The following is a 27,389-nucleotide window of genomic DNA, read 5'->3' as shown; positions in this document are numbered from 1 at the left end:
CGATTAATGACTGATTAGTTACCGATAAACGTTGATTACCGTGAAACTGAATTGATCGTGACTGATAATTGAACTGATTAAAAGTACTGAACTGACTGACCGAAATTGAAACTGAGTGGAATGAATACTTCTGTTTGAATTGCATTTTATCTGTTGACTGTATGATTATCTGTTCATGTTTATATGTTTAAACTGCTAATTGAAGGCCTTATCGGCGGCCGAATTAGAAACCGATTAGTGTTTTATGATCCTCATGATTAATGTGATTTTATGGTGTATTTACCTGAAAACTGATTAGGTATGATTAAATTAGATTAAATTAAGCTAATTAAAGAGTTGGACTTAATTACTATTAGACCACTTAGTGGCCACTACTTCACACATGTTGAGCCTTGTATACACTTCAATCAAAACATTGCTTCAGCTCATTTCTTGTGCTTAACCGACCAAGAAGAGAGTTAGGGAGAGAGAGAATTGTTCTTGTTGATTTATCTTGAAGAATTGAAGGAGTTTTGTACAATTGAGCTTCCCTATCCTAAATACAAGACTTAAGGTAGCTCAATTGTCTTTTTATTCATGTTTTGAGTGGATTCTTGCTTGGTTCATGTCATGTTGATGGAGTTTAGAGCCAAACATGGTTTAGATGTTGAATTGTGGCTTAATTGTTGCATGCATGTACATATATTGAAGTTTTGAGGTTGTAGTCCATGTTTCCTCACATGCATGTCCATCTTTTGGTCATACTCCATGAGTTCATCTTGTTTTTGAAGGTTTGAGCTCTTTTGAAACAGCATTAAAGCTTTGAAAATGATTTAAGATCATGCATGTTTGCATGTTCTCCATGTTCTTGGAAAATGGTTTGAAATTGGATTTGAATTAAACACCCTTGGGCTTTGATTTCTCAAATTGAGCTTTGAACCATGTTATTCTATGTGTTTATAAATGTTTTCTGGAAATTCAGCCCAAGAGATTCGGTTTTGATGCATTTAAACTTGAGTTTGAGCTTGGAGGTGCAATCTGGGTTTTCCAGATTTCGCACTTCCGCTCGAGCGGGGAAGTTCCGCTCGAGCGTGGAATCCGAGCATCCAGCATCTCTCTGCACTGTTTTACAGTCCGCTCGAGCGGAGGATTGGGCGCTCGAGCGGAGTCATGTCCCAAGCTCGAGCGGGCGTCGAGCGGAGATTTCACCTATCCAGTACTTTTACAGTACGCTCGAGCGGGAAAGTTTACGCTCGAGCGTGTACCTTTATTGCATGACCGCTCGAGCGGGGAAACCTGCGCTCGAGCGGGACTCTGTTTTTCTGAAAATGCTTTTAAGTGTGCCTCCTTGCATCCTCATCCCATCCTAGGCATTCTTAGGCCTAGTTTAAGACATCTTATTGAGGATATAGAGGTAGAACACACCGAGGCATTAGGGATTAAGTTGTTATATTTCCCAACTGCGTAGTTTAGTGTGTTCAATCTGTTAACTGTGTAGGGTTGGCGACTGGGGAAACACGCTCTAGCTTACTGTAGTCCGAACTCTGTGAGTAACAATTGTGTAAAGATATGTTCAAAATGATTTTCTTCTGAATACTGAACTGAACTGTTTACTGAACTGATACTGTTTACTGAATGAATGTATGTCCTATATTCTGAACTGTATTGTGGCATCCTTAGCAACTACTGTTACTGACTGTTACTGTTACAGAGATCTCTGTCGGTTCCCTCGTGGAACCACTACTGTTTACTGACTGATGGCCATCATTACTGTTCGGTCTTTAAGACCTACTGTTTACTGCTATGCTAATGGATGTACCACATATGACTGAATAACTGTTCTGACTGAAAGACTGAAGTATTGTTTAATGAACTGATTTCATTACTGTAAGGACATTTCATTCATAACCTCTTTACGCATTATGTTATTCACTGGGCTTTAGCTCACTGTTTATATATATATGTAGGTGCTCAGCCACCAGACCGGAGCTAGAAGCGTGGGTTAGACTCCAGTTTTGTCAAGCCAGCCTATGTGCCTCACTGCGAGGTTCCGAGCCTATCTGCTAAGGCTTAGGGGTGTTTCAGGAATTCCCCTTCTGTACTGTCTTACTGTTTGGTTTAGACTGAATGTTTACTGTACTGTTATCAAGGGATTAGGTCCCTGTACTGTGTGACTGTAAATTTTGTATAGACTGTACTGTTTGTATATGTGAATGCATGAAAAATCTTTTTGGTATACAGACTGTCACAGCTCAATGGACATTATTCATTTACTGTATTGGCTTCCGCCAGGCCCTGTACTCTGTTTTACTGCATTACTGTTAAGCAGGCTTTCGGTAATCTCGGATTACTGACCGGTTACGGTGCTAAACCCATAGGGCCGGGTTTGGGTCGTGACAATCTAGTATAGTCATCTATAAAAGTGATAAAATATTTTTTCTCACCTCTAGTTTGAATTGATTTAAAATCACAAATGTCACTATGAATTAATTCAAGTGGTTCCGTACTTCTTTCAATTGAATGAAAATGAGTTTTGGATAATTTTGCCTTAACGTAAATTTCACATTTATGATTTGAATCAATTTCAAATTTAGGTAAACATTTCATATCAATTAATCTATGCAAAGATCCATAATTAACATGTCCAAGTCTACCATGCTATAAATTTGAAGACTCAAGCAAGTAAGAAAAAGATATATTTTTATTAATAACAGAGGGTACAACAGTCATTACATTCATTTTGAAAAGGCCATCAGACATGTAACATTTTCCTACATACGTCCCGTTTTTAGTAAGTACAAACTTGTCACTTTAAAAAATTAGCCTAAACCCATTTTTACTCAACAAAGATCCGGAAATAAGATTCTTGCGAATATTCGGTACATGCAGCACATTGATGAGAGTGAGTTCCTTTCCAGATGTCATCTTAAGTACAATATTTCCTTATCTTTCAATTTTTGAAGTTAAGGAGTTGCCCATAAGAGCATCTCCAACCCACTAGGCATATGATGCTTGTTAGTCAAAATGCCTAATGTGACTCACTTTTTTCAACTCCAATGCACTAGGCATATGCTTAGGCATTTTGCCTCAGCTCACATTCACTAGCTACATGTAGCTAGCCTTCAAGGCTAGGCAAAATGTATTTAATCATTAAGATTATTTCCCTCCATCTTTGTTGCTGACGTGGCATTCTATAAAGTTAATAGTATTTGGATGAATAGCTAAAATAAAGAGTATGGTTGGGACAGAAACATGAAATCGTTGATAGGCAAAATAAAATGTATACTTTATAGTAATATTTAGATAGGTAAAATACCTACTACCATTGGAGATGCTCTAAAAAGTTGTTCATCATTGTCCACTGTAGAATAAGAAATGAACATCTTTTTGTCGGCATAGATGTGGCGAGTAGCACCGGTGTCCACCCACTATTCCTTGGGATTTCCGACAAAATTTACCTCGGAAACAACTACAGAAAGATTGATGTCATCTACATCATTGGAAATATTGTCCACTTCGGTTATATAGACTTGAGCAGGCTTCTTGCTTGTTCTTCTTTTGCTTTTGCCATTGCTACGGCAATCTTTAGCCCGATGTCCCTCTTTGTCATAGATGTAACACTTGCCATTAAACTTGTACTTTTTAATTTCCCCTTCTTGAGAGCCTTGCGATGAACTTCCTCTAGAAAACTTCCATTTCTTTGCTTTTGGAGCATGTTCCACCACATTTGCCTTAGACTCCATAGGATGCTTACCAGCTCGCTTTTCAGAATTGCGGTTGTCCACCTCAATCCTCAAATACACAATTAATTCTTCTAAAGACATTTCTTTGCGCTTGTGTTTGAGGTAGTTCTTGAATTCTTTCCAGCCTTGTAGTAATTTCTCAATTAAGGCTGCAACTTGGAAGGATTCATTGAGAGACATTCCTTCTACGTGAATGTCATGCAGAATGAGTTGGAGATCTTGAACTTGGCTGATCACAGTCTTAGAATCAATCATCACAAAGTCCAGGAATTTGCCAACCACAAATTTCTTTGAGCCGACATCTTCCGTTTTGTATTTTTTCTCCAAAGACTCCCAAAGTTCCTTTGCTGTTTTGATAGGACTGTAGACGTTGTATAATGTGTTGTCAAGTCCATTCAAGATGTAGTTTCGGCAAAGAAAATCAACATGTTTCCAGGCATCGACCGCAGCAACCACTTGTCGGTCAGTTTCATCCTCATTCATAGTAGGAGCATTCTCACAGAGAAAATGAGCCAAGTTTAGAGTTGTAAGATAAAACAACATTTTCTGCTGTTATTTTTTAAAATTAGTTCCAAAGAACTTCTCTGGCTTCTCACCGTGATTTACCGGTATTGTCACAACAGGAGAGGGGACTGGCGTAATTGCAGCTACCATACTAGTACTCGTTTGAGCATTTGTTTCAGTAGCCATGAATTCTAAATTATAAAACAAATTTATAATTAGAATTTTATAATACACAGAAAATTAATCCAAATTCACATAATTAAATTCTGTAAAAATAAAAGAAACAAGAAATATAACTTTTATTTTTCAATTAATTTGGAAATAAAATAAACTTTTATTTAACCAAATTAATTCCACACAAAAAATTAAATTTTTGTAACACTTCAATAATTAAAATACTGAAACAGAATTTTAATTAATGAACACTCAGAAAACAATTTCGAAAAACCAACATTAATTTCTGACAAAATTTTCACAAATAAATATTCTGAATTGTTAATGACACCAGTATATTACTATTAGTTGTCAAAGAAAATAGACAGTATATTACTACTATCTGTCAAACAGTATATTATTACTATTTGTTTTCTAACCAAAATATTATTTTGTAAAACCACAGAAAATAATTTCTGCAAGAAGAAGAAAGAGAAAATGAAACAAACGAAAAATTCTGTATAAATAGAATAATTCGAATATGTCTTAAGATTGTTGGAACAATCTTCTGTGTACAATAAATAAATTAACTAAATCAAACAAATAAAATAAGTAACGTACCAAAATTATTTTACCGAACCGAAGAATAATAAAAAGATCAAGTCGGGTGTGTGACACTCTATCCTTAAGACAGATTCGCCCCGTTACGATGCTTACGGACTAATGGCGTCTATCTCCTAGGATACAATGATATTCACAAATTTGTAGTAGCACTCCAAACAAATTTGTCCAGCGAACTAGAACCTACGTTCTATACTCTCTAAATTTTGTCCTAAAAAATATATGAAGAATATATGCAACAAAGCAAAGATTGGACAGCAAGAAAATGGATTTTCAGACTATTTTCGGATGTCCAGACTGCTGGAACAATGCTAGTATTTATAGGCAAAATGATCTGCCTGTTGAACCGAACAGATGCAGTCCAAAATTCAACAGATCTGCTGGAGAGATTGATCCGTGTAACTGCAGCAGTTTTTGGCAGTTTAATAACTGTAAAACCAGTTGAATCTGTTAGGAAATTTCGGACTGAATGAGATAAAAATGGACAAAAAAACCCATAACCGACACGGCCGACCGGATGACGGCACGCACGTGTGTGGTGGTTTGAGCCAATGTTCCATTTGTCCATAACTCCTTCATTCTACAAACTTGGAGTGCTCCATAGGGCCCAACTCAAGTTAGTACATCAAGAGCTTATATACCCACAAAAGCTCTCTTAAAGTTTCAATGGGGACAACCCATTTTAAGGAAACCCACATTTATTTCTTTAATTGTTCATTTCACAAACCCGAAAACGACGTCAACTTCTCATTTACATATAAATGGTTTTCACGAACTGTTTTCACCGTGTGACTTGCCATGAGGCAAGGAACACGTCACCTCTTCGGACCCACCTCAAAAGATGTTTGGGGCCCACTCAATTTTGGGCTCAAAGATAGCAAAAAATAAGCCTATATAAAACCCTTTTTCCAACATTTTTTTCATAATAATATATGAAAAAAATATAAAATAAATTAAATAGAAATGGTAAAATAATTTTTTATTAAAAGAATGAAATATAGATTAAATAATACGACAAAAAATTCAAAAACGAAATAGATTACATTACAAATTGAACAAATTATTAAAATATTAGAATTTATCAAATTTAAGAATAAATGATAAGAAAAGAAACAAACCGAAGCTTGCACTAGACAGTTTTCTTAAAATAGATTCACCACTTTTTGATGGATGCTAGAGGTATGCCGGCGTCTGTCTCCCAGGATACGATGGTCGAAACCAGCTAATACAGAAGTACCTTCTGAATAGCTTCAACAAATTTGACAATGGATGTACTATCTCTAACAAGAACCAAAGAAGAGGCTAACAAAAGAAGATAATTTTTTTTTCTTTGGTATAAAAAACCATATTTAACTTTTTATCTTAAAACACCATCTCATTTTTCATCATAAAACCTCTCTAAAAACAACCTACTAAGTTGGAGGAGAAAAACCTCTATTTATATTAGGGAAGAGTTTTAGCCATGAAGGCTAACATCAATAGGGTTATCAAATGTCATCAACTGTAGCCATTAGGACTAGAGTTACAAATGTTCAAAACTCCAAAACCATTATATAAATCATAATGTGCATATAATGTATAAGTTTTGAGAATTAAACTAGATGGGTTGCAAAATGGATATGGGTGTTGGGTCACAACCCGATTCAAGCCCAATCTCAAACACATGTACAAACTAAGTCCAGCACAGCTTAACCCAAAGCTTAGGACTAGGTCCAAGTCCAAGTTTAAGATCAAACCCAGCATATGCGCAAGTAGAAGTCTTGACCCAGTCCAAATCAAGACTAATTCCAAATCTAAACCCGACTTTGTTGATGCCCACTTTATGAGACAATTCTGATTTACAACTCAATGGTTTCAGCTCATTATTTTTGTATCATAATCTTTTCACCTACGATAATATAAAACCACTCAGACCTATCTCAACTAACGATTGGGTCCCACGTTAATTTCGAATTAAAGTTGTTGAAAATCCATTATTTTCTAACACCTAAATTGATATAAATTGGCAGCTTAAATTTCTGAATAAAAGTGTATAAGGCTGACCAAATTTTAGTTTAATTCTTAATTCATTTGTTTTAAATATTTATGGGACTCATATATTATTGCAAACAATTCTTTTGACCATGAAAATATGAAATGAAAAAAAAAGAGCTTTGCTTGCCATGAAGTTGTCGCCACATATATGGTTACCTAGTGGGTGCATATCTTGAGTAGGTGTGTTAAAAATTACTTGTACAAACCTTTTTGTTTTTTAATTTTATTTTATATAAATAAGTAAAATAAAGCAATTTATATAACTTTCTCATCTTTTAATTTTCTTTACCTAACCAAAAAATAAATAAATAGTAGAATTAAAATAATCAAATACAAGTAGATCCCACATATTTTGGTGTGACAGTTAGATTCATACAATTCCTTTCTTTTTAAATAGATTACATTCTACTCACGTCTCCTAAAATTTTTAAAAAATACAACTAGTCTTATAAATTTGACATAATTATATTAACATCTCTGTTAGTAAGTTTAACATGATCAAAATTAATTTAGATGATATGTAAATATTGAAATATATAGAGATAAATATGTTTTAATAGAAAATAGATGACAATATTATTTTTTCACTCATAAGAAAAATGAAATAATGATAAAAAGAAGGCATAAATATTATGTAAATTAAAACTTCTAAAAAAACTACTGCAAAAATATGAAACTAACTAATTTTTTTTTTTTCAAATTTCATTTATTCTTTTAAATAGATGGTAGATAGGACATGATAATTAGTTTAGTGGTCTATATAATTGTCTCTTGGGACATTGAGAAGGTGAGAGGTTTATGGTTCAAATTGATGGAATAATTGCGATTATTCGTTGTAATTTAATTTATTAATCTCCTAACATTTTATCATTCGAAAAAAAAAAAAAGCAAAAAAAGAAAAAAAGAAGAAGAGATAGATAGATAGATAGCATGCCTTTCTTGGTAGGTTAGTTATGTGAAATTGAACACCTTTTCTTCTTCCTAGTCATGTTCCTATTTTTTAATATACAAAGGATAAGGTTGATTTCAGCACAACATAAAAGTGATCAGACATCTATGACTAAAATAATATTAATTAATATTTATAATAATAATAAATGATGCGGGGTAATTAAGGTAGGTCACGTGATGTGCTTCTTATCACCATTCATTATTTTATTACTCACCACTGTGACTTTTTTTTTTTTTTTTTTTTTTAAATTGAAAGGAAAATATTTGAGGGTCACAATTTTTGTGACCACAATGGTTTAAAATTGTTAAAATGATATCATTTTGACATATTTTGCACCTAAAACGATATCGTTTTAATAATTTTAGACCATTATAACTATAAAAATTGTGACCCTCTAACATTGTTAGAAACTGAAATCACCACTGTGTTTGCTTGGCCATCCTGTCGATCAATCCTGGCCGTCCTCTGCCTTGCTTGGATGACACTTGTCCAAATTCAATACGCTCTCCCATGCTGTTTTGCAGCAGCTTTTTTAAAAATTAAAAATACTTGGGGCACTAAATTTATCGGTCTTAAATTAATAAAACATCCCCTCTAATTTTGTATATTAAAATAAGAAAGGTCAAAGATATTTTTTATTAAGATTCTTTAAAAAATTTTAATTTAAAGAAATTTTTTCCGACTCAAAATTTTTTTTGCGCAACTTAGAAAAATTTTAGTTCTGACTTAGAATTTTTTTTTAATTTTATATTGAGGGATCTTAATTATTATAAAAATATTATATGTCATTTATTTTATAAAATCTTAATATTATGATTTTAAAAAAATTTCACTAAAAATTATTCTTAATAATGTGTTTGATAAGTGTAAAATTTTAATTTATCAAATATTTTATCCTATGAGATTTAACTTCAATACTATGGCCCTGTTTGGTAGGGTTTATTTTCAGCTTATTTCAACTTTTAGCTTAATTTAAGTTATTTTGATGTGTTTGGTTCAACTTAACAATACAACTTATAGCTTTTTATAAGTCAAAAATCAACTTATTCTTTGAGTGGGGGAGAAGAAGCTTAGTTTATAAGTCAAAAATCAGCTTATATTCACATGTATAAACTATAAGCTGTTAGGCTATAAGTTACAATCACTTTCTCACAGTTCTACCAAACAGGGCCTAAATTATTAGAGATCATTTAAGAATAATAAATTAGGAGATGTAGTATTATTGTTTAAAAATTATTTTTTTATTAAATTATTTGTTTGGAAGATGTATTATAAAAATATTTTTATTATCGGATTTTTTTACCAAAATAGACGCAAAAGAATCAAAGAACATGGTAAGAAAATCCGTTTACGTAGAATATTACTATTTTAATCTTTATTTTGAAATTGACTATTTGTTGTAATTTTTGTTTTATGTGATAAAAATAACTTAAATAAATTTAAAAAATACCATCATCAATCGGGAAATAAGCATGTCTGGGTTCTATTTATAAATTATTAACTTTTAACTTAAAATAGATTGCAACAAGTAATTCTCCAACCATGCTATTTAGGGGTTGTTTGGAGTGTTTTAAATATGTGTACTTTTTATCTTTTTGGACTAAAAAGTTGAGAGAAAAAATATTGATATTTATGTTACTTTTTGACTTTTTATGAAAAAATATGTAATAAAAAATTATAAAAATTAGTTTGTAGGGAAAAATTAGGATTGGGAGTTGTGCAGCCGTAATTGTTGACTTTTGATAAATAATATTAACTTTTTAACTTTTTAAATAATTTTTTAACTTTTTAACTTTTTTTAAGTATTCCAAACTTGACCTTATATTAGAAATAGCTATACAAAATTTTCTTTACAAATTATTATAATATTACTAATTATAGATATTAGTGTCATTCAAAAGATTCACAACCACTCTCACATCTACTTTCACTTCAATATTTCTCAAAATTAAGATTAACGACCACATTTAAATAGTTTTAAGACTCATACTTCGACAACAATGAATGCATCTGCAAAAACCTGCAATCCATAATGCATTATAATCCCACCACAACGAGACCAATCCTTTTGTTGCTCCATATTTATATTATCATATATGTACTATGATCAATGCACGTTAAGTTGGATTAAATTATTCCATTGGGTAAACAGTTATAAAGATACCCAATGAAACAGTCCTTGTTCATTCATCTAACATGCTTTATATTCTCCTTCATCATAATAATAATAATAAATATATATATATATATATATATATTTTAAAAATTTTAATTCCATAATTTCAGTGCACGTACCACCCCCTCCACGACTACATAAATAGAGAAACAAATAATTGAATGAATGAATTCAAGTAAACGAAAGCTGAAGAACAGAAACCTCGAAACTTGGAAGGGCAAATTCATGATGAGTGATGTGTTTGTCTCCACAACCATCTCCATTCATTTGTTTAAAACTTGAATTTGGAAAGTATTAGTCTAGAGAAAAAATATAAAACATATATATTTCCATTTTTATATATTTTTTATACTTGAGATTCTATCGCAACCTTTTTGTATTTCTAACTAGATTTTTTAAAAGAGTATTTACTATTCAAATATAAAAATGAGATCATTTTTTTAAAATCAATAATGTGACAATTGTTAGATAATGTCTCAATGGGACCGCATAATTAAATGTGGTGTTATCATTTATAAGAAGCCTACAATTTAAGTGATTCAATTTAGTTAATAGTCTTAAGGGTATATGTGTTATGGACCTAATGTGTAGATACTAGTTGTATAATTTCTATTTCTATGAGGGGCAGAAATAGAAATTAAAACATATTGATTAAAGTTGGTTTTCATTCCTTTTGAACTTCCACAACCTTTCAGTTTTGAAAACCAATTACAACCTTTAAAAGGTTATGGTCCCTATTCCTTCCCAGGTGGAAATAAGAACACTGTCATTTTTTCCTAAATCCTCTCAAGGAAAAACATAAGGCACCAAAGGGGAAAAGATTAGAAGGCAATAACATAATCAATAACAAAGAGTTCATTGATAATCACGCTTCCGTTTAACCATTCATCAATGGATTCAGGTATGTCATTTTGTCTTGATTTCTTGATAATACACATGGTAAATGATCCAAAGTGTAAGATTTATGTTTCTGAAATTTATGTTAACAACAATTAATTAGAATATTTAAGGCATCTCTCTCTTATCTTCTCTAATTATCAATCAATTACCTCTAAGTAAATTTATATATCATTTTTCTTTTAAAAATTAAAACCTTTGACAATATATATATATATATATATATATTTGAGATTATCTTGGTGAGCTTTGGACAACGAATTAAGTGACATGATGGTTAAATTAATATGTCCTCAGTGCAACTATTAAAGAGCTTGTAATATAGCCAACATGGATTCGTGCAGTGGTAAAGTTTTCAAATTTCTCACTCAAAGTTTCGGTTTGAGTCTCCATAATTCATTGGTGGAGGTAAATATACTTCTTAGTGCCTAGAATACGTGAGGGCCTTAACTTTGACCCTGACATAAGTGCGATAGAATTCTTTGCAGATGCGCTATAAATACTAAAAAACAATACTCTCTAGTGAGTATATGGAGTAGTATTTGATTAGCGGTGGTACTCAATTTTTTGCACCTAAATATAGAAATATAGCCATGTATTTTTGTTATAAAAATGTGCGTCCATTGTATAATCATTTTAAAGTTTGTTCACTAATGTTCTTAAGTAGTGGTGGAACTACATGAAATCAAACGATTAATTTTTATTTTAGCACAATGTTTATTCTCATGCTTGATTTTCAAAAAAATTGATGAAAAATACATTAAAATGAAATCATGCACTATAGTAAAAAAAAAAAAAAATTTATTCCACACGAATGTTAAAGAATAATCATTCTATTCGATTTCGTCTTCGTTATAGTAAATCAAATACTCAATCTAATCATATTCAACATAACTATGTCACAAGAGTGACTCTCACTAAGCGATTGTTTAGAAATTGATTATTTTAGTTATTTTTTGACTTTTTATAAAAAATATGTAAAAAAAATAGAAAGAATGATATGCCAATTTGTAATATTTTTTTAATTATTTTCTTTACTTATGTTATTTGTTGGAACATTTTCATAATATATTTATGTATATTTAAATGTATAATATAGTTATTTGAATGATTAAAGATATGTGACTTTTGGGTTTAAACAAAAGGGTCGGAATTAAAGGGTATCACTTTTGAATTAAAAGGACACGACTTTTGATCTAAGAGACACATAACCATGCCTATATAAAGGCAAAATGGGTTGGAAATTGGATAGAAATAATCCATATGAAATCCATATAATTTCCATGGAAATTCTCTCAATGATTCATATTGTTATTTTCCTCTTGCTTGGTGGATTAGAAAAATCCAAAGGTATTCGGGATCTGATTTTGTTCGTACATAATACAGTCAAACATCAATCTTTAGACTGGGCTTCATTGTATCCTAGATGCGGATTCGCGGGTAATCCGGTGCACACCATATTCGACATAATTGGTGGGAGCGAATATTGTCTTAAAAAAAGTGACGTTGTAACGCCCCTTGAAGCAATACTAATTATTTTCTGTTTATTGCCTTCCATTATTGTCACGACCCAAATCCGTCCCTATAGGTTTAGCATCGTAACTGGCTAGTAATCCTTGGATTACCAAAGGCCTCTTAACAGAATAACATATAATTAGAGGCTGCGGAAGCAATATATAAAACATACATAGTCCATTGAGTTGTGTTGACATATATGAGACAAAATTTTCAAACAAAATTATATATATATACACACATGTAACGTCATAAACACATTGGTCTTACGTCACGCATTTACACAGATAAGGTCGAAAGGGAACTTAGCCCAAGTACAGATAAACAGAACAACAATAAAGCCTTGACATGGTCTTCTCAAAAGGAACCTCTTCAAGAGGCATAGTGGTAGGCTGACAAAACAAAATCTTAGGCCATCAACTCTGGGCCTGGTTACGTGCCTGATCACCTGCATACATAATATAAATAGTGAGCGGAAGTCCAGTGAATAACAACAGAGTAAGGAGTTTACTGAATGATGTCCATGCAGAAACAAAGTCTAATGTATATTCAGATTTCAAATCAGAAACAAACTCTTATACATGTTCATATTCGGAATCAAAGTTCGTACATTACACATTATAAAGCATGGCACATCCATTAGCGTTAACAAATCTGATGACCCACGAGGGGACGACCGTGAAGGCATTTCAATGACCCATAAAGGGACAGCCATAAAGCATTTCGATGACTCACGTGCACAGAGACGTTTCTGATGACCCATAAAGGGATGACCACAAAGGCATTCTGATGATTCATGTACACGGAGACGTTTCTGATGACCCATAGGGACGTATATCATATGATGCTAAGGATGCCACGAATACATTTCAAAAACTTGGACAATCATTCGTTCATACAAAACATAGCATTTAAGAGAATTGATCATTTCATATCATAATGTTCAGAAAACATTTAACATTGAACATAACTTTACAAAGTTATTACTCATAAATAACAGATGGCTCCAAGTAGACGAATAGAATAGGCAATTCAGATGTCTTGTGGTGTGTGACCTACACAGGTACAAAACGAACACGTACTAAATTACACACCTGGAAACAGTTACTTAATTCTTTCTTATCTTGGTGTGTTTCTACTTCTTATCTTTATTATGGTGTCTTAATCTTAGCCTAAGAATTGCCTAGGATGCAATGAGGATGCTAAAATGCACTTGAAAACATTTAACAAAAATTGCTGAAAACAAGGGGTCTCGCTCGAGCGCAGCTTTCTTCACTCGAGCGGACATGCAAAATGTGAGTGGTCGCTCGAGCGCACATTCCTTCGCTCGAGCGGCCAGTAAACTTTGAAAAAGTGCTGGTTGTTTGATTTTTCCGCTTGATGCTCGCTCGACGCTCACTCGAGCGTGAGACTCATGACCTCGCTCGAGCGCAACTTTTATCACTCGAGCGGTCTGCAAAATACACAAACTTCTGGGAGCATGCATTTTACGCTTGAGCGGACTTTTGATTGCTCGAGTGTGAAAGCAGAATTGTGGAATTTCTAGAATTGCTTTCAAGCTTTAAACTTGACCTCAAAGTTGTAAATTATGTTTTCCTGGGCCAAAAACTTAAGGAAGCTCTTGTAAACTTGCAACACATCATGAATTAAGAATCATTACTCAAAATCAAGGCTCAAAAGCAAGTGGATTCTTCAAAACAAACTTGAATTATATAAATACACATCAGGCATGTGTTATCATGAACTCAAATCTTCCCAAACACGTACAAATGAAGTGTTAAGGTACAAAACCACAATGAGCTCCCATAATTTAACAAAAATAGGCCCTTGCATGTAAGAATTTGTTGAAATCAAAACTCAAAATCCATGAATTATACATGCATGTATACAATTAGCTCATTTCTTCTATGATTGACATAATTCTTACTTATTCTCTTCAATTTCATGTAAATATTCTTACATGACTCATGAATTCACTTTCTATGTACCTTATTTCCAAGATTTAAGGGAAATGTTCATACGTAAGGTGTGAATTCAAAGGGTTCAAGCTTGATTTTTCCAAGAATTATCCTAGTTAAACTTAATCTCTTCTTCCCTCTCTCTCTCTACATTTGGTTGCCTCAAGGATGATAAAATGAGAGTGTGAGTCATGTTCCTTAATCATCTTAAGCCTTATAGAGGCTTGCTTAGTGGTGATTAATTAACCTTGGCTTAAGCTATTCATATCGGCATTAATTATTCTAATTTAATCGTTCCGAACCGAATTTTAATTAAACCTACCATAAAATTCTAAAAATTCTAATTATCACATAAATCAAGTCAATTTCTGAATTGGATGCCGATAAAGCCTTCAATTCGCAATTCGTAACGAAAACATGAATAAGTCTTTTTACGTTAAACATATATATACACAAATAAGGCAACACACCCATGCAATTTAATTCAGAATTTCTCTTAATTACCGATTAAGCTTATTCAACCACGAATTAATTTAAATCAAAGGTCGGGGTTGTTACAGTCTTCCCCCCTTAGAGAGTTTGGTCCTCCAAACTCGAATTACCTTCATTTTGGAAAAACACTAGGTCTAGAGGGAACAAATCTGGGTATCTTTTCATCATATCCTCTTCTGTCTCCCAAGTTGCATAGGTCCCTCCATGGTTTTGCCAGTCAACTTTCACCAAGGGAATTTCCTTGTTCCTTAATCTTTTGATTCGGCAGTTAACGATTTGTATTGGCCTCTCTTCGTACGTACAATCATACATCAGAAGCACATGAGCGGTTCTATTACATGGAGCGGGTCTCGTAAATAATCTCGAAGCATTGAAACATGAAAAACGTTGTGCATATATACCATCACCGGAGGTAAGGCTACTCGATATGTTACTGAATTAATTTTCTCAAGAATTTCATATGGCCTAACATATCTTGGTGCCAACTTGCCTTTCACCCCAAATCGCGTCTGATCTTTCATTGGAGTTACTTTTATGAACACATGATCACCAACTTCATATTCTCTATCTCTTCTTCGGACATCCGCATAACTTTTTTGACGGCTCTGTGCAGTTCTTAGGCGTTGTTGAATCAGTTTCACTTTATTAATTATTTCTTACACAAGTTCTGGTCCCAACAAGGGTCGATCACCTACTTCGGCCTAACAAATCGGAGAACGGCACTTCCTTCCATACAAAGCTTCATATGGAGCCATACCAATACTTGAATGATAACTGTTGTTATACACAAATTCGGCCAACGGTAGGTAGGTTTCCCAACTGCCTTGAAAGTTTAGTGTACACATCCGTAACAAATCTTCTAACGTTTGAATGGTCCGTTCAGATTGGCCATATGTCTGCGGGTGATAAGCACTGCTTAGTCTCAATTCAGTTCCCAGAGTTTGCTGTAGACTTTGCCAGAATCTTGAAGTGAACTTAGGATCTCTGTCAGATACAATAAATACTGGCACGCCATGTAATCTCACAATCTCATTAACATACAAGTTAGCCAACTTATCCGCATTATACAACGGTTTAATAGGTAAGAAATGTCCGGGTTTAGTTAAACGATCAATAATCACCCAAATAGAATCCATACCTCGAGGAGAGTGAGGTAATCCCACAATGAAGTCCATAGTAATATGCTCCCACTTCCATTCCGGTATTGGAAGCGGTTGAAGTAATCCAGCAGGTCGTTGATGTTTAGCTTTGACTTGTTGGCAATGTAAGTATCTAGCTACAAAGTCTGCAACTGTCACGACCCAAACCCGGCCCTATGGGTTTAGCACCGTAACCGGCCAGTAATCCGAGATTACCGAAGGCCTGCAGGACAGTAGTACAGTAAAACAGAGTACAGGGTCTGGCGGAAGCCAATACAGTAAATAAACAGTGCCCAATGAGCTGTGACAGTCTGTATGCAAAAAGACTTCTCATACATTTATACATAAACAGTATAGAACAGTGCAGTCTATACAAAATTTACAGTCACACAGTACAGGGACCTAATCCCTTGATAACAGTACAGTTAGCAACTGACAGTCTATACAGTAATCCAAACAGTATGGAGACAGACGGGGGAAACAAACAAAACACCCCAAAGCCATAGCATGGCAACTCGGAACCTCGCAGTGAGGCACAAAGGCTGGCTTGACAAAAGTGGAGTCTAACCCACGCTCCTAGCTCCGATCTGGTGGCTGAGCACCTACATATATATATAAACAGTGAGCTAAAGCCCAGTGAATAACATAAAGCGTAAAGGGGTTTAGAATGAATGTCCTTACGGTAATGAAAACAGTTCAATTCAATCAGTATTTCAGTTGTTCAGTACAGTAAACAGTCATATATGGTACATCCATTAGCATAACAGTAACAGTAGGTCTTAAAAGACCGAACAGTAATGATGGTCATCAGTCAGTAAACAGTAGTGGCTCCACGAGGGAACCGACAGAGATCTCTGTAACAGTAACAGTAACAGTAACAGTAACAGTAAACAGTAGGTACTAAGGATGCCACAGTACAGTTCAGAAATAAAGGACATACATTCATTCAGTAATATCAGTTCAGTAAACAGTTCAGTTCAGTATTCAAAAGATATCAGTTGAACATATCTTTACACAATTGTTACTCACAGAGTTCGGGCTACAGTATGCTAGAGCGTGTCTCCCCAGTCGCCAACCCTACACAGTTAACAGATTGAACACACTAAGCTACGCAGTTAGGAAAGATTAACAACTTAATCCCTAATGCCTCGGTGTGTTCTACATCTATATCCTCAACAAGATGTCTTAAACTAGGCCTAAGAATGCCTAGGATGGGATGAGGATGCAAAGATGTACACTTAAAAGCATTTTCAGAAAAACAGAGTTCCGCTCGAGCTCAGGTTTCCCCGCTCGAGCGGCAATGCAACAAGGGTACACGCTCGAGCGTAAACATTCCCGCTCGAGCGTACTGTAAAAGTACTGGGTGGGTGAAATCTACGCTCGAGCTCCCAGTCCTCTGCTCGAGCGGACTGCAAAACAGTGCAGAGAGATGCTGGATGCTCGGATTCCACGCTCGAGCGGCACTTCCCCCGCTCGAGCGGAAGTGCGAAATCTGGAAAACCCAGATTGCACCTCCAAGCTCCAAAACCAAGTTCAAAAGCATCAAAACTCGACCTCTTGGGCTAAATTTCCAGAAAACACATGTAAACTCATAGTTAAACATGATTCAAAACTCAATTTGAGAAATCAAAGCCCAAGGGTGTTTTATTCAAACCCGATTTCAAACCATTTTCCAAGGACAATCCTCAAACATGACATGCATGATCTTTAAATCATTTTCAAAGCTTTAATGCTGTTTCAAAAGAGCTCAAACCTTCAAAAACAAGATGAACTCATACAGTATGACCAAAAGATGGACATGCATGTGAGGTATTATGAACTACAACCTCAAAACTCCAATATATGTACATGCATGCAACAATCAAGCTTCAATTCAACAACAATGAACCAAAACAAGACTTAGTTCTACAATGAAGCATGAATCATGCAAGAACAACTCAAGGACACCATTAAGATGATGAATGATCTACCTTAGGTGTAGAATTAGAAGCGAGGGAGCTCAAATATGCAATCTCCTCAACAATTTCTTCAATTTCCAAACAATTCACAAGCAAAATTGAGATGAAATCAACTCCTCAAGTCTCTCTCTCTCTAAGGTCGGCTAGAACAAGAAGAAATGGCTGATGAAATGTTCTTCAAGTGTGTACATAAGGCTCAAGTGTGTGTATTGAGTGGGCCACTAAGGGTGGCAATTTGGTAAATAAGCCTAACTCTTTAATTAGCTTATTTAATCTAATTTAATCATACCTAATCACTTTTCAGGTAAATACACCATAATATCACATTAATTACGAGGGTCATGGAACATCAATCGGTTTCTAATTCGGCCGCCGATAAGGCCTTCAATTAGCAGTTTAAACATATAAAATACGAACAGATCAAACAAACAATCAACAGATAAAATGCAATTCAAACAGATGTACTCATTCAATCCAGTTCCAGTTTTCAGTCAGTCAGTTCAGTACTTTAATCAATTCAATTATCAGTCATAATCAATTCAGTTTAACGATAATCGATGGTTATCGGTAATCAATCAGTCATAAGTCGATAAACAGTATGAGGGTTGTTACAGTCTCCCCTCCTTATAAAGAGTTTAGTCCTCTAAACTCGAGTTACCTTCATTCTGGAAGAAAACTGGATTCAGTGGAAACAGTTCAGGATATCGTTTGGCCATGTCATCTTCCCTTTCTCAAGTGGCATACACGCCACCGCGGTTTTGCCAGTCAACTTTCACTAACGGGATCTCTTTGTTCCTCAGTTTCTTGATTCGTCTGTTTATAATCTGTATAGGCCGTTCCTCGTAAGTGTAGTCATCACTCAACACTACGTGGGTAGGCTCTATTACATGGAAGGGATCCCGGAGATAATCTCTTAACATAGAAATGTGGAAAACATTATGCATGTGTTCCATTTCAGGAGGAAGCGCAACTTGATACGCCACCGGATTGATTTTCTCAATAATCTCATACGGTCCGACATATCTCGGCGCTAACTTGCCTTTGACTCTAAAACGAGTCTGGCCTTTCATTGGTGTCACTTTCACAAAAACGTGATCACCCACTTCATACTCTCTGTCCCGTCTTCTGACATCTGCATAACTTTTCTGTCTACTCCGTGCAGTTTTCAGTCTCTGCTGTATCAGTTTCACTTTTTCAGTTGTTTCATATACAATCTCGGGCCCAAGCAAAGGCCTATCTCCAACTTCTGCCCAGCAAATCGGAGATCTACATTTTCTGCCATACAATGCCTCGAAGGGCGCCATACCAATACTCGAATGGTAGCTGTTATTGTAGGCGAATTCAACTAATGGCAGATGACTTTCCCAGTCTCCCTGAAAATCAAGGACACACATTCTCAGTAAATCCTCCAGAGTTTGGATGGTCCTTTCTGATTGGCCATCTGTCTGAGGATGATAGGCACTACTCAGTCTCAGTTCAGTACCCAGTGCAGTTTGTAGGCTTTGCCAAAACCTCGATGTAAACTTCGAATCCCTGTCAGAAACAATAGACACAGGCACTCCATGCAGTCTTACAATCTCATCAATATAGATAACAACCAATTTGTCCGCATTATAAATCGTCTTGACAGGTAAGAAGTGAGCAGATTTGGTTAATCTATCAACAATAACCCAAATTGAATCCATACCTTTTCTGGAGCGAGGTAATCCCACAATAAAATCCATGGTGATATGCTCCCATTTCCACTCTGGTATGGATAAGGGCTGCAATAAGCCTGCGGGTCGTTGATGTTCAGCTTTGACCTGTTGGCAACGAAGACATTTGGACACAAAGTCAGCAATTTCTTTCTTCATTCCCGGCCACCAGAAATTCTGTTTCAGATCTTGGTACATTTTCGTATTCCCCGGATGGATAGACAATTTCGAATTGTGGCCTTCTTGCAGAACTCTTCTTTTCAGTTCAGTATCATTTGGTACACACAGTCTTTCTTGAAATTTCAGTACATTATTCTCAAATTTGAATCTCAGTCTCGGTTTAGATTCTCTTTCTTCGATGATCTTTTTCAAGAAGTCATCCAGTTGCTGTTTCTCTTTAATCTCCTCAATCAGTGCCGGTTGAGCAGAAATAGCAGCTAAGATTCCACCTTGTTCTCGTAAAATAATTTCGATTTCAGATTTTTCAAGGTCACAAAGCAACTCTTTCTGTCCTGTAAGCAAACAGGCTAAGTTTCCAATCGATTTCCGGCTCAATGCATCGGCAACGGTATTGGCTTTTCCCGGATGGTACAATATCTGTAGGTCATAGTCTTTAATCAGTTCCAGCCATCTCCGCTGTCTCATGTTCAGTTCTTTCTGTGTGAAGAAATACTTTAAGCTCTTGTGGTCGGTGTATACTTCACATGTCACCCCATACAGATAGTGACGCCAGATTTTCAGTGCAAATATTACTGCAGCAAGTTCCAGGTCATGGGTCGGGTAGTTCTTTTCATGTGGTCTCAACTGTCGGGAAGCATAAGCAATAACTCTCCCATTCTGCATTAAAACACATCCCAAACCCTTATGAGAAGCATCACTAAATAGAGTATAACCATCCGTACCTGAAGGTAAGGTAAGAACCGGTGCAGTCATTAATCGAGTTTTCAACTCCTGAAAAGTAGATTCTCTTTGGTCAGTCCAGTCAAATGATGTCCCTTTCTGAGTTAACTGAGTCAATGGTAGGGCAATTTTGGAGAAATCTTTGACAAATCTTCTGTAATATCCAGCCAGTCCCAAAAAGCTTCGGACTTCAGTCACATTTGTCGGTCTAGGCCAGTTCACTACAGCTTCAATTTTCTGCGGATCAACAGAAATTCCATTTTTGCTAACAACATGCCCCAAAAACATAACACAGTCAAGCCAAAATTCACATTTAGACAGTTTAGCATACAGTTTCTGTTCTCTTAAGGTTTGTAGGACAAGTCTCAGATGGTGTTCATGTTCTTCCATACTCTTGGAGTAAATCAATATGTCATCAATAAATACAACAATAAAATTGTCAAGGTATGGTTTAAAAATTCTGTTCATAAGGTCCATAAATGCAGCAGGGGCATTCGTGACTCCGAATGGCATAACTAAAAATTCATAATGGCCATACCTCGTTCTAAAAGCAGTTTTATCAATGTCTTCTGGTTTAACCTTCAGTTGATGATACCCCGATCTGAGATCGATTTTGGAAAACACTTGTGCACCCTGTAACTGATCAAATAAATCATCAATACGCGGTAATGGGTATTTATTCTTTACAGTTACCTTATTCAGTTCACGATAGTCAATGCACAGTCTCAGTGAGCCATCTTTTTTCTTGACAAACAAAACAGGAGCACCCCATGGCGAAGTGCTAGGTCTGATGAACTTTTTGTCTAACAGTTCTTGCAATTGCACTTTCAGTTCTTTCAGTTCAGTTGGAGCCATTCGGTAAGGAGCTTTCGATATCGGCTGCGTACCCGGAATCACATCAATGGTAAATTCAATCTCCCTGTCAATTAAATCCCCTGGCAGATCATCTGGAAATACATCTGGGAATTCCCTGACTATAGGAATACAGTTCACGTTAGCATTATCATCAGTAGGTACAGTCTGTACAGAACACAGATATCCTTTGCACCCCTTTTTAACTAGTTTAACAGCTTTCACAGACGAAATCAGATACGGAGGAGGTACTACTCCACTCCCATTAAACACAAATTCAGGCAAACCAGGTGGACGAAAAACAACTTGCTTGGTCACACAGTCAATAGTGGCATGATATTTTTGTAACCAATCCATCCCCAATATTACATCAAAATGATCAATGTTCAATGGCAGTAAATCAATAAACAGATGCATATCCCCAACAATGATTTCACATGCGGGGTACATATAAGCACATGTCATGGACCCTCCTACGGGTGATGATACGGCTAGCAGATAGTTCATGGGTTCTATTCAATTTCCGTGAGAAAGCATGCGATACATAAGAATGTGTAGACCCCGAATCAATCAATACATATGCATTTTGCGTACAGATAGAGAGGATACTTGACACAACGGTCTCAGTATTTTGCACGTCTCCCGGTACTAGGGCGAACACTCGGCCCTGCCTCACGGGCTCCTTCCCGGTAGTTCTGGGGTTAGGCTTTGGTGCTACAGTTGATGCTGCTGCGCTTGGTGTAGCTTTACTACTGGCTTGTGGAGCAGAGGGGCAGTCTTTAACCATGTGGCCCACCTTGCCACACCTGTAACAGGCTCCAGATATTCTGTAGCAGACCCCCTTGTGCTTCTTGCCACACTCAGGACAGGGTGGTATGAACCCACTCCCTTGGCTGGGGCTAGTTGTCGACCCCGTATTCTGTTTCTTGTTGGCTGGGTTGTGCTTGCCTTTCTTGAATTTGAAACCCTGCCTTTTACCATGCCATTCAGTTGTTGGTGTTTCAGATTGTTTCACTGCTGCAATGTTCGACTCGGCCATCAATGCCCGGTCGAGAACACCCACAAAAGTCGGTAGTTTCAAAACATTTATTCGGTCAAGTATTGCCACATTAAGGCCACCTTCAAATTTTCTGGCCTTCTTATATTCAGTATCCACCATGTGCGGTGCATAACGGGCAAGTTCAGTAAATTTGGTTTCATACTCTACAACGGACATTGTGCCCTGCTTCAGCTGTTCGAATTCAGTCACTTTTCTATCCCTGACACACTGAGGGAAGTACTTTTCAAAGAAGGACTCCTTGAACTGAGCCCAAGTCATAACAGTATTTGTATCACGGATCAACATCCACCACCTTCTAGCTTCTTCTTGTAAGGTGAAGGTAGCTAACAGTACTTTATTCGCTTCTGAGCACGGGAACACTTCAAATAGTTTTTCTGTTTCCAGAACCCAAGCTTCAGCTTTTAACGGTTCAAGGCCTCCCTGAAAGGATGGCGGTTTCATTTTGCTGAACTTCTGGGTAAGAGCAATTATATCCCCATCATTCACATCCACATTAGGTTCTGGCTGTACCAGAGGAGGAGGAGGTGGGGGCGGTTGGTTCTGTTGTGGTTCAAGTCTAGCAGTTATCAATTCCATCATTCTTTCCATTCTTTCCATTCTTGCCTCAGTAGATGAGGACTCAGGTTCATTTGCATTGTCCATTTCACTATAAGCAGTTATAACAGTTTTAAACATAAGCAGTCATTTGTTTAACAGTTTACCACATTAGCATGTATTCAGTCAGTCATATCACACACTTATCATGCTCATGAGATGCCCTAATTACGTTTCTAGGACACCCTATAGCTCATTTGGACACGTGTGTGCGGTATAACTCGTGGTTAAGTATCGCTCTGATACCACTCTGTCACGACCCAAACCCGGCCCTATGAGTTTAGCACCGTAACCGGCCAGTAATCCGAGATTACCGAAGGCCTGCAGGACAGTAGTACAGTAAAACAGAGTACAGGGCCTGGCGGAAGCCAATACAGTAAATAAACAGTGCCCAATGAGCTGTGACAGTCTGTATGCAAAAAGACTTCTCATACATTTATACATAAACAGTATAGAACAGTGCAGTCTATACAAAATTTACAGTCACACAGTACAGGGACCTAATCCCTTGATAACAGTACAGTTAGCAACTGACAGTCTATACAGTAATCCAAACAGTATGGAGACAGACGGGGGAAACAAAAAAAACACCCCAAAGCCATAGCATGGCAACTCGGAACCTCGCAGTGAGGCACAAAGGCTGGCTTGACAAAAGTGGAGTCTAACCCACGCTCCTAGCTCCGATCTGGTGGCTGAGCACCTACACATATATATAAACAGTGAGCTAAAGCCCAGTGAATAACATAAAGCATAAAGGGGTTTAGAATGAATGTCCTTACGGTAATGAAAACAGTTCAATTCAATCAGTATTTCAGTTGTTCAGTACAGTAAACAGTCATATGTGGTACATCCATTAGCATAACAGTAACAGTAGGTCTTAAAAGACCGAACAGTAATGATGGCCATCAGTCAGTAAACAGTAGTGGCTCCACGAGGGAACCGACAGAGATCTCTGTAACAGTAACAGTAACAGTAACAGTAAACAGTAGGTACTAAGGATGCCACAGTACAGTTCAGAAATAAAGGACATACATTCATTCAGTAATACCAGTTCAGTAAACAGTTCAGTTCAGTATTCAAAAGATATCAGTTGAACATATCTTTACACAATTGTTACTCACAGAGTTCGGGCTACAGTATGCTAGAGCGTGTCTCCCCAGTCGCCAACCCTACACAGTTAACAGATTGAACACACTAAGCTACGCAGTTAGGAAAGATTAACAACTTAATCCCTAATGCCTCGGTGTGTTCTACATCTATATCCTCAACAAGATGTCTTAAACTAGGCCTAAGAATGCCTAGGATGAGATGAGGATGCAAAGATGTACACTTAAAAGCATTTTCAGAAAAACAGAGTTCCGCTCGAGCTCAAGTTTCCCCGCTCGAGCGGCAATGCAACAAGGGTACACGCTCGAGCGTAAACATTCCCGCTCGAGCGTACTGTAAAAGTACTGGGTGGGTGAAATCTACGCTCGAGCTCCCAGTCCTCTGCTCGAGCAGACTGCAAAACAGTGCAGAGAGATGTTGGATGCTCGGATTCCACGCTCGAGCGGCACTTCCCCCGCTCGAGCGGAAGTGCGAAATCTGGAAAACCCAGATTGCACCTCCAAGCTCCAAAACCAAGTTCAAAAGCATCAAAACTCGACCTCTTGGGCTAAATTTCCAGAAAACACATGTAAACTCATAGTTAAACATGATTCAAAACTCAATTTGAGAAATCAAAGCCCAAGGGTGTTTTATTCAAACCCGATTTCAAACCATTTTCCAAGGACAATCCTCAAACATGACATGCATGATCTTTAAATCATTTTCAAAGCTTTAATGCTGTTTCAAAAGAGCTCAAACCTTCAAAAACAAGATGAACCCATACAGTATGACCAAAAGATGGACATGCATGCGAGGTATTATGAACTACAACCTCAAAACTCCAATATATGTACATGCATGCAACAATCAAGCTTCAATTCAACAACAATGAACCAAAACAAGACTTAGTTCTACAATGAAGCATGAATCATGCAAGAACAACTCAAGGACACCATTAAGATGATGAATGATCTACCTTAGGTGTAGAATTAGAAGTGAGGGAGCTCAAATATGCAATCTCCTCAACAATTTCTTCAATTTCCAAACAATTCACAAGCAAAATTGAGATGAAATCAACTCCTCAAGTCTCTCTCTCTCTAAGGTCGGCTAGAACAAGAAGAAATGGCTGATGAAATGTTCTTCAAGTGTGTACATAAGGCTCAAGTGTGTGTATTGAGTGGGCCACTAAGGGTGGCAATTTGGTAAATAAGCCTAACTCTTTAATTAGCTTATTTAATCTAATTTAATCATACCTAATCACTTTTCAGGTAAATACACCATAATATCACATTAATTACGAGGGTCATGGAACATCAATCGGTTTCTAATTCGGCCGCCGATAAGGCCTTCAATTAGCAGTTTAAACATATAAAATACGAACAGATCAAACAAACAATCAACAGATAAAATGCAATTCAAACAGATGTACTCATTCAATCCAGTTCCAGTTTTCAGTCAGTCAGTTCAGTACTTTAATCAATTCAATTATCAGTCATAATCAATTCAGTTTAACGATAATCGATGGTTATCGGTAATCAATCAGTCATAAGTCGGTAAACAGTATGAGGGTTGTTACAGCAACACACTTCTTCATTCCAGGCCACCAGAAATTCTGTTTCACGTCATGATACATCTCTGTATTCTCCAGATGCATAGCAAATTTTGAGTTGTGAGCTTCAGTCATGATGCGTTTCCTCAAGTCAAAATAGTCTGGCACAGAAAGGCGATTCTGAGATTTCAACACATCATTGTCAAGCACAAATCCCGGTTTCGGTTTTGAATCAATCTCATTAACAATTTTCCTCAGGAACTTATCTTTGTATTGTTTCTCTTTAATCTCTTCAATGATTGCTGGTTGAGCAGAAATGGCGGTTAAGATTCTGCCCTGCTCACGTAACACAACTTCAATCTCATTCTTTTCCAAGTCACATAGCAATTCATTCTGACTGGTGAGCAAATATGATAAATTCCCAATGGATTTTTGACTTAACTCATCTGCAACGGTATTTGCCTTCCCTGGATGATACATAATTTGTAAATCATAGTCTTTGATTAATTCTGTGGGAGCCGAATAAATGGCAGAATTAGAAGCGTACACTCTGGAAGACAGATATTACTCGGCTCTATCCTGCACGATCAGGAGGCTGAATGTAATAGATAGGCCGAGTATCTATTGAACTATGGAGCTGAGTAAATAAGCGGATAAAGAGTGAAAAGTGGGCCAGGCCCCGAGGCCCAGGAAACGAGTATAAATAAAGGAACAACAGACGAAGAAAGGTATGTGAGAATTAGTATGCTTAACTTAAAATACAAGTAACCCAGAGAGAGTAGAGACTGACTTGTCCGTCGGAGTGCTAATTTCGGTACCCTCGTCCGGAGTATTCATTTCCTTTCAGGTGTTTATTCGAGGATCAAGAATGTCCCCCAGGACTAGAAGAGTATTTCCAAACCATTTCTCCACAATTGGCATCGTTTATGGAAATACTCAAATACATCCATGGCGGGCGTAACAAAAGACCCTCCGATAGTCACTGATGAAACCACACAGAGATACGACCTCACTCCAACAAACATGCTTGGACCGGAGACTATCGCCGCAAGACGCGCCTTGAACTTCGCCTCACCCTCGACTTTAGAGCATGAGACAATGCAGGTGATCATGGAATAAGCGAAGCAAAACGAACAGAGGTTGGAGAACATGATCGCTGAGAACGAACGTCTCCGTCAAGATTTGGCCTTGGAAGTGGCGAAGTCCAAACAAGCTGTACGCCTAGATCCGGAAAGACCTCTGAGGGCAGGTGGTCGACGACCTCGAGCCTGACAAGACGACACTGATAGCGATTCCGACTCATTATCCCTGGAACCCAAGAAGAAGGGGCGACCTGAAACTACCAGCTCTTCTGAAGAGAGTCCCCGTATAAGGCATAAGCGAAGAAGAAACAGTTCAAATGAAGAAGACCAGCACGATCCCTTTGTCCGACGGATTGCAAAGGCAGTGCTACCCAAGAAATTCAAAGCACCGTCATTTACCTTGTACGACGGTAAATCAGACCTCACCGATCACATCCGCCATTACAAGCAA

The sequence above is a fragment of the Camellia sinensis genome, chromosome 1 (genome assembly GCF_055761805.1).
Source record: "Camellia sinensis isolate YWXY chromosome 1, ASM5576180v1, whole genome shotgun sequence".
Lineage (NCBI taxonomy): Eukaryota > Viridiplantae > Streptophyta > Magnoliopsida > Ericales > Theaceae > Camellia > Camellia sinensis.
This window is presented reverse-complemented; position numbering follows the sequence as displayed.